The 10,069-nt window shown below is 39.3% G+C and overlaps 1 pseudogene; it reads right to left on the bottom strand.

Moving 5' to 3' along the window:
• Nucleotides 1-5,123: 5,123 nt before the first annotated feature.
• On the bottom strand, nt 5,124-5,242 carry LOC120585344 (uncharacterized; annotated as a pseudogene).
• Nucleotides 5,243-10,069: the final 4,827 nt, after the last annotated feature.

The raw sequence follows: 10,069 nt of genomic DNA, 5'->3' as shown, positions 1-10,069 counted from the left end.
TCCTCCGGCGGCTAAAAGAAATTTAAATCTGATTGGATGGCGATGGTGAAGTTGATAGGCTGAAATAACTGTCCATCACTCGCGTAAAGGGGGTAGGCCCACGTACTGAGGGCGTGGACTGAAGGTGAAAGAGTGGAACGCGCTTGCTGTGCGACGTCACTTAGACTTCGCGAGGTGGTTACCAGGGGCCAGCTCCGCCTCCCAGCGCTTTCGGCGTTCTTCCCTCAAACATTTGTTCGGTCCCCAGGCGTACTTGGCTGTGCTTCGGCCTTCTGAGCTCGAAAGTTCTGGAGTCGCCACTTCCTACCTCCAGCCACCCAAGCCCACAAATCCCTGTGGAAGCCGTCTCTGGGGCGCCTAGCGACAGCATCTTAGTCCCTCTGGCGTTTTTGACAACAACCTGTAAAAGCCCCGCTCCCTATGTTCGAGAGAGCGCTGCCCATGGTCCCTGGGGCCCGCGGAGCAGCCCGAACCGGGAGTTCACAGTTCACGAATTCCCGGCTCACACTAATGGCCCCGGACTGTGCCGAGGTGGAGCACGGGCAATCCGGTCATGCAGAGCAGTCGAGACGCATTCTCGCTCCGGTGCCCAGCTCTTCTTGGCGCTCCGGACTCTCGCCCAAGTACCCCGGGCCACCTAGCGGGGAGTGACCGACGCTCCCAGCTTCGCGGGCCGCGGGACTGTCTGGCCACCGCGGACGTGTTTGTGGGCTTCCTGTTTTATGTTGCGAATTCACGTGGATTTTGGATTTCGTAGTCCCGTAATGGAGCTATGTTTATTTTTCACATGCAATGCCCCTCCCTTTAGATAGTCAAGTGTAATTTATGCTCCAGTCAGTTATGTCGCATCTTTTTTTGTGGCTTCATGTACCTCCCAGCAGCTTCCTCACCCTGCCCCACTCCGTTATTCTGTTTTAGAATCCAGTGGCACGACCACCTTGCTGTCTCTAAATCTACATCTTTGGGCTCCCCTCAATCATTTTCTCCTTCAAAAGCCAACTTGCCTTTTTTCCAAAGACCTTTTTTGTGTCACAATAGAGCACCTGAGCGAGGTGCTGGTGATACCGACACTGGAACAGATACAACCTCTGTCCTGCTGCTCACGATCTGGTGGAGGGTGGCAATTCCGAGTCCATCTATGCAGTCCTCCCAGGTATCCTCTGGGACAGAGGTTATGAGCATTCTTGTATTCCTCGTCAAACCACATCTCTCAAGGTCCAATGTGGAGTAGAGAATTGAGATGTTTTTAAAACATGACAATTTTTAAGATAGCAATAATTCCCCCCAACTGAAATCTGAACTTGAAAACTTTTGAGATTAGGTACTGCGACCTGTTTGCCATCCTTCTCTTTCTAAATAACTTTGAGGAAAGTGAAGATGTGGGCCTTTTCTCTCTTGATTAGATCAAAAAAGAAGCCCAGAATATAAAAGCATAAAAAGCCATAGTATTGTAGTATGTAGACATACTCATTTAATTAAAACTAGCTATTAAAATAAAACTTTATAAAGCATAGAACATTGTGTACAATGCTACCGTTTGTGGTTCTAGAAATGATACGTATGTGTATTTGCATATGCATTTTTTGTATATTCGTAGAAACTTCGTTTAGAATACTTGGGAAATTGTTACTAAGATCACGCTGAGGAGGGGGTGTTGAGGGTCTTGGTAAGAGAGAGACTTAACTTTTCATTGTATGCATTATGCATTATTAAAATAAAACTTGTTTTACCATGTGCATGCTGTTAGTTTTATTTTTTAAAATAGAAATTATTTTTTGCTTTTCTTAAAAACTACTTTCATGGGAAAAGTAAAATATATACAAAAGTAGAATACTATAAAAAACTTCCATGTACCCAACACCCAATTTCAACAATTACCAATTCATGCCAATCTTGTTTCATCTTTACTCTTCCCACTGTTCCTCCTCTTCATTTTTCTGTTGTAGGCTTATCTGGTGCATTTTTTGCCCCAACATGGAATCAGTCATTTTTTCAAGGAGTTCTGGTTCCTTTTAGTGGAAATGATATTTAAAGACAAAAATCGGGATACTAGGGGATAAAAAAAAAACCCAACACACTATTTGTAAAAAGCGTACCTTTTACACACACACACACACACACACACACACACAGCACACACACACACACACACACTTCACACAGGGCATTTTAATCTATTTCAAGTTAATATTAACACAAAATCGAAGGTGTAAGCCATTAACTGATTACTTAAGGTAATAGCCAATGTAAATAAACCAGGCTCCAGACTGACTATTTTTGGCCTAAACTGACCTGCTTAGGTAACTCGCTGGTCAACAAAAAAGATAATGACCAAATAAGTGTAGTTTTCCAAACCTCATGATAGGGAGTGAGGGAACACAAGAGAGAATTCAGGGAGCTGGTACCAGTATGTGTGGCAGTGCCTGAGTCTCTGCTAGGCTTAATGGCTTTCCATTTGTAATACCAGCAAGCTTGATGGAAGCTACTGCCCATAGCTAGCTTCAGCACAAATGCCTGCCTAAGATGATTAATAGTCTTTCTGGTGTCAAGAGGATTGGTAAGTTCAATGGGTAGAAAGAAAAGGCCTGGATTCCATTATCAGTTACAGAGCCAAAATATGGCCTATGGAGTGTGTGCGTGTGTGTGTGTGTGTGTGTGTTCATGACAAATGGATAATGACATAATATGTTGACCCATGCTGTAGTCAAATAAGTTGTTTTTTCATTTCCTTTGTGTTCTTTAAAATACGAAGCTATTTAGAGAGGTTGAATCAGTATATTTTCACACATGTGCTTTTCAGATAGTGCTGAGAGGATAAAAGTGACCCATGATTTAGAAGTCCAGGACTTTGAACCTTTTTTCTGGTGCTGGTAATGGAGTCGTTCAGGTCCAGTCCAAGCTTTCATCTGATCTCCTTATGCTCTATAGCCAGATTTGTGAGAACAGCTGATCTGGGCAAGGAGGATCTTTCAGCAGTCACGAAAACAGAGTTAAGCTACCAACAGATTCCCCGACCATCAATCATAGCAGCATGTTGATCTTTTAGTGCCTTGTTAAAAACCAAGTGCACTGAAAAACTGCCACTGCCCATTCCGGCCTCAGTGTTGGCCCCTTGGAGCTGTACAACTTGAAGGCACTAGTACCCAGTTTGCATTATAAAGACACTTACTTATTTGTGGTACATGGGTTTTTTTCAGCAGTTTTATTAAGATATAATTTACATACCATAAAGTTCACCCAGTTAGAGTGTGCAATTCAGTGGTTTTTAGTACGCATTTCCAGAACTATGTATGTGGTCCATCCTTTACTATTATTACAGAAAGCACTCGGCTATAACGTCTCCTAGGTGACTAAGCCCTAATATAATTACTTCTTTCATTTATTTAGACAATTTAAAGTGCAGTGTTTAAGAGCATGGACTCTGGAACCAGCCAGCCTAGATGAAATCCCAGCTCTGCTGTGGGCCTCAGAAGAGATACTGTTAATCTCTCTGGGACTTGATTTTCTCCTCTATAAAATAGGAATAATCATAGAATCTCTTCACTTGGAGGATTAAATGAGATAAAACATAAAAAGAATTTAGTGCCTGGGATCTGTTAAGCACTATATAAATTTTACTATTACTAATATAGTTTCTCTTTGCACTTGATTATATAGAATTGGATTAGTCATAATCCTTAGTTCATGACACGCAGTCATCAACAGTTCATCCATGGACCTTTAAACTTTAATTTATTTATCAAGAACATAGTGAATACCCATGAACCTAGAACTCGGATCCAAAAAAATAGAAAGCTACCGATAATTTACATCTACCTAAATGCTCCTCCCTTTTCACTGCCTACCTTCTTCAGTAGGTAGCTACTATCCAGAATCTGATATTTAGCAATCCCTTATTTTGTTTTAAGAACTTTAAAGAATATTTTAATGGAATTTTACAGAATTCATGTGTGTGTGTGTGCACGTATGTGTGTGTGTGTGTGTGTGTGTGTGCGCGCGTGCATACCCACTCTAGCAGAACAAGGGTCTCAAGATCTGGACAGTTCTTAGCAAATTGCTATTCTTGCTAAATGTTAAAATGTAGCACAGTATTTTACAGAGGTAGCTGTAAACAGGATGAGCTTGACGAGAACCCAAGGGATAACTGTAGCCAAGGAAGAAGAAATCAACATGTAATTAACCAAAGAGTGTATATAAGCAATGGCTAAGCATCCTTTTAGTGATTTAGAGCTTTGGCTGTGAGTCCTCTGTTTCCATTACTACCTCTTGTTCTTGTTCTTGTTCTTGTTCTTGTTCTTGTTCTCAATAAGCTTTGGATGTGAGTCCTCTGTCTCCATTACCACCTCTCGTTCTCGTTCTCGAGAACGAGAGGTGGTAATGGAGGCAAACCCCTTGAGTTCAGTAACACATGGGTGTGCATACACACACCTTAAAAGTATTGTTTTATTTTTGCTTGTTTTTTTTTAACTTATATACATTTATATTTGAACAATATTGTATTCTTCTGAGACTTGCATTTTTCATTCATAATGTTACTATGATTCTTCCATGTTATATGAAGCTATAGTTTACTTATTTCAATTGCTGTAAAATATTCCATTGTATTGAATATACCACCATTTATATATCCACTCTTCTTTTGATGTACATATGGAGCCTTTCCTGTTTTTATGTTGTTATAGACAGTACTAATTCATGTGTCCAGAGGCACACAAGCGAAAATTGCTCTAGGATAGCATAGGGAGGTGATGGTATGGGATACCTAAGAGTGGAATTACTGCATTATAGGGCATATTGAGTGGTCAATTTTACAATAATGCCAAATTGTTTTCTAAACTGTTTTTTAATCAATTTACAGTTTCACTAGCAATGTATAAGAGATTTTATTGATCCACGTTATTGGCATTTTAAAACTTTTTTTTTGCCAAACAAGAGGATGTCAAATAGCACCTCTTTGTGGTTTTGATATTTTATTTCCCTCAATACTAGTGAGGTCGTGTATCTCTTTATACATATGTTTCTTCATCTATGAAATAGATATTGTGTCCTTCACTTACCAAGTTATATCTTTTTCATATGTCTAGAAGTTTTTCATATAGTCTTTTTTTTTTTTTTTTTTTTAAAGCCTGCAGCACTTGGTATTCCTAGGTGGTCTCCCATCCAAGCACTAACCAGGCCCGGCCCTGCTTAGCTTCCGAGATCAGACGAGATCGGGCACATTCAGGGTAGCATGGCTATAGACTTTCATATAGTCTTGATTCTAATCTTTTGTAGGGTATGTGGCAAATATCTTTTTCTAGTTTGCAGCTTACTTTTTCAATTAACTTGTGTTTTAATATATAAAAGTTCTTATTTTTAAATAAGGTTGAGTTTAATAGCCTTTTATAGTAAGCACTTTTTGTATCTTGTCTAAGAAATCCTTCACTTCCCCCAACCCTGCCACCAATATTTTCAACTATATTAAAGTTTTATTCTTTCTCATACATGTTAGAATCAATTCATCAAGTTCCATGAAACACTATGATTAGGGTTTCATTAAATCTATGAGTTAATTTAGGGAAAAGTGACATCTTTATGAAATTAAGTCTTTCTGTGAATGGGATATCTTTTTATTTAATTAGGTCTTATTTAATTTCCTTCAGCAAAATTCTATAATTTATGAGTACTCTTGCATGTCTTTTATTATGATTCATTGCTATTATTAATGGTGCCTTTTTTTTAAAGTTATGCTATTTGTTGTCAGTGATTTGAAACAGCCAGTTGTTAAACTGTCCTATTATTTATATTAACTTAGTGTATATAGATCACTTTGAGTTTTCTGTGCAGACAATCATATCATCTACAAATAATAAGAGTATTTCTTCCTTTCTAATCATTATAATTTAAGATTTTCCAGCTTTATTGTGCTAACTAGAATCTTTGACACAATGTTAAAGAGAGTGATAGCAAACATTCCTATTTTACTCGGATTTTAAAGGGAATGTTTCTAATGTTTTTTTTTTCTATTTAGAATGATACTTATTACACGTTTTGTTTGTTCACATTATGTTATCCTTATATCAAGGAAATCCACTTTATTCCTAAATTTCTAAAAGTTTTTAATCGTAAGTAGATGTTGAATTTCTTCCCAGGTAAAAGAAACTTAAAGAGACATGATGATAAAATCAATGCACGATGCCATATTATATCTTAGTTGGGGGCAGAAGCTATAAAGGACACAATACTAGGATAACTAATAAAATTTGAGTCTGTATTGTAAATTAGTTAATATTAATGTATCAATGTTGAATTTCCTAATTTTGATGATTATGCTGTGGTTATTAAGATAATATCTTTGTTCTTAGAAATTCACAGTGAAATAGTTAAGTGTAAAGGGACATGATATCTCCAGCTTACTCTAAATGGTTCAGAAAACTTTCAAGGAATGGATCATTTCCTTCTATTGCACAGCTCTGTGATCCTTATGATGCTTCATGATCTGATATGGTAAATCAAGTTCCAGCCATCAAATAACATTCCAGTAAACCAGCAGGGAAGAATAAGGGAGGAAAAACAAGATGTCTCTCTCCTTTTAAGACACTCCTAATCGTAACTCACTACAATTCCACTTCTATCTCACTGGCCAGAATGTAGACATCTCGCCACACTTAAACAAAAAAGGCCAGAAAGTGTATTCTGTGTTTACTTTAGCCAAGACAAAAATCAGTGGTCTTATTTCTAAGGAAAAGGAGGAGAGCAGACATTGGTGTCACCAACAACTCCCCATTGGGTGAATTACATGACATGATGCATGTAAAGCTCGTAGTACTTAACAGGATTCAATTAAATCATTTCGCTTACATTATTCAATTTGATCCTCATAGTAATCATGTAGGTTAAGGCAAATCCGTGTACTCTGGAGGATACCCCTAACTCCACCCCAAAGTCTGTGAAAAGCATTTGATTTGAAGTCATCCTTACATACTATGGGTGACACTACTAGTTGCCTAACCAATATCCATTCTCTCTTTCGTTGTTGTGAACAAGTACAGTACTTTGATGGGGACATTTTTTAGAACAAATGCTATAGACAATTCCATAGATCTCTAATGTAATGGGAAAATACATAGTAGCTATGTTAGTATCTGCCTGCTGTAAGAAGTGTGCTTTAACCTTGGTGGTTTATAGCAACTGGAAGAGAGTATTTCATTTGATTGTAGGCAGTTGAGAGGTGAAAATTAGGTGTCTTGCAAAGGAGTTGGGGATTCAGGTATTCTCAATTACTGGACAAAGCTTCTAAAGTCAGAGGCAGTGAAAGCTTGATTTGCTGCTTCTTTTTGGGTATTAGGCAAAGTTCTCTTGCTGCTCCCTGTGCTGGGTGGAGATTCCAATTGAAAGAGCTCTCGATAGTGTATTCTACATAGTCTTCCCATCTCTTGCATATCAGATTCTGTCCACCTATAAAGACCTAATTTGAAGTCATCAAATTAACAAAATGCGTGTACTCCTGTCACCGTGTTTCAGTTGGACGAAAAGTTGTAGCTTCCGGTATTTCCTGGTATGTTTAGTATGTAAAGTTTTTCATACAAATGCAATTAACTCCTGAGATCTCACGAGCCACCTCTGTGAGCCCATTATTAGCCAGAAGAGATCAACTTTGGGGAAACCTAGCCCTTTGACACAGCTATAAATCATCTAGTAGAAAATGGACTTCTGCAAATGTTTGTGTATGTGTAGCATGAATAGAAACAATATTTCCATGACATTTAAAAAATTATGAGCTCCTTGAACTACTCAATTAATTCATATTTATTAAGCATCTTCTATGTGCCCAGGACAGTGAAAACACAGTGAGAAATTGTATGATACGATCCCTATCCAGAATTTGCTTGGATGGGAACAAAAATCAGGTATACTTAAAATTAGTCCATGAATTATTAAAATGTAAAATTTTTAAAGTTAAGTCAAATATAAAGGTTTAGTAGTAGGAAAGATCAGTACAGGCTGGGGCAGTTGGGACTTACATATGTTCATGGTAAAATTCCAGACAATACAGAATGCAGCTGTAGAATGCTGATTAAATTCCAAGCAATGTTTTGTTAAGGGCACTGACCCTAAATTTCCTTACTGCGTAACCTTGGACATGTCGCTTAACCTCTCTATAAATGGAAACTATTATGAAGAAATGAGATAGGATGTAAACTATGACAATGTGAGGAATTATTATGGGTGTTTAAGCTCCAAAGACTCCAAAGGCTTGGGGACAGGATGAGAGAGCTGTATCTGGGATCCTAATAATTAGTGTAATTAGGAATAGAATAGATTAACTCTTATTTGAGATGTTTTTAGGTATGTAGAAGGAATTCTTGCCTACAGTTGAGGGTGAAGATGATCTCTAGGATCTCTCCCAGCTCTGCAATTCCCAGATGCCAGGACACAAACCTATAGTCACACAGGATAAGACAGGCAGGCCCCAAAGAACATGGTACAGGTGGGGACTGCATTGGAACGAGAGCCCTGGGATTTTCTCTTGCTCCCAATGACAGATGCTCCAGAGAGCATTGCTAATCCTAGGACAATGCTTTGCTTGAATGAATTGAGGTGAGAGCAGACCCTCCCCAGTCCCTCAGTTGCAGAGAGATTTCTGGTGAAGCGGATGGGTGTCTGTGTGTTATTACAAAGCCAGCTCTGTGTCAGTTCAGCTGCCTTGTAGGAGAAGAGTGACTTGATCTAAACCTATGAGAATGAATTCTTTCCAGCTTCCTTTCCACCACCATCATCATGGACCAAATTACCATCATCCCAGACCACTTCATTAGCCTTCTAAACGGTCCACTTATGTCCACTCTGGCCCACATCCAATCAGTTCTCCTCTCAGTAGCTTGAATGATCTTTCCAAAACACAAATCTGATGGCTTCCATTGCTCCTCAGATAAAGACAAAAATTCCAAACATGGCCTATATGGCCCTATAAGTTTTGGCTTTTTCTAACATTCTAGCCCCATCCTGTTTCACATCCCTCACTGGCCTTCTTTCTGTCCCACTCACTCATCGAACTCCCTTCACCTCGGGGAACATGCTCTCCTCCACCCTCATCACCATTCGAACTCCTCCTCATACTCCAGGAGTCAGCTGCAGGTCACCTCCTCAGGGCAGCCTTCCTCGACCAGAATGAAGTTCCTCTATTACAGGCTCTCATTTGGCCGCGTGATATGCCTCGCCTTCATGGCACCTGTCACAATTACAATTTTACAATTGTTGTGATTATTTGATTTACAATTCAGTGTGTTTGAGTCATGCTTATCTTCCCCCAAGTCTTCATAAGGACAGGCCTGTGTGTCTGTCTCCTTATCATTTTATCCACAGCTCTCAGCACACTGCCAGACACATAACTGACACATGAAACTTTGTTGAGTAAATGAATGAACATAATCTATGCAGTATTTCCCAACATCCCATAAAAAGAGTCAAATGAGTTTAGAAAACACTTCATACCATATTATCCAAGCCTCTACCCATACCCCCATGCATCTTTGCATATAAAAGATGCTAGCAAACTCTGCAGTAAAGAAGCCCTCTACTTAATTCGACCACAGACTATAAACCAGGGTTCCCATGCTCTGGGAAACTACCATGGGCAATGTTTCTACTTGCGGGAGATAATCCTCCTTGCCCACGATAGTGCTGTTTTCAGAAGCAGCAAATGGCAGGAAGGTTCTAAGTGTTTGCCAAAAGGAATTTGCCAAGAGTTAACCTGCCCTGGGAATCCAGGCAAGTCTAGGATTTAAGGTTTAAAAAATGGAGCCACAATCATGAACAAGCTCTAAGAACAAACGCTTCCCCATTAGCGGAAGAATGGACTCTGTCAGCACAGTTTGTAGAATGAATGGAGGGGGGAGGTATCTGGGCTGATAACACATCAGCTAGTGGGCCCCTCCTTTCATAGAAAAGATAATTGTATGGTTAAAACGAAGAAAATTCGGTTGTGAGGAGATGTTTAAGCTTTTGTAACTAACGTATGGGCATTTTAAGTAGCTAGTTAGTGAAGGCTGGCATAATAAACCACAGGGTATAAAGGTGCTTACCCAAT

This window comes from Pteropus medius, unplaced genomic scaffold (assembly GCF_902729225.1).
Source record: "Pteropus medius unplaced genomic scaffold, Ma_sr-lr_union100, whole genome shotgun sequence".
Taxonomy (NCBI): Eukaryota; Metazoa; Chordata; class Mammalia; order Chiroptera; family Pteropodidae; genus Pteropus; species Pteropus medius.
The sequence above is the reverse complement of the archived record's forward strand: the minus strand, read 5'-3'. Positions and strand labels throughout refer to the sequence as shown.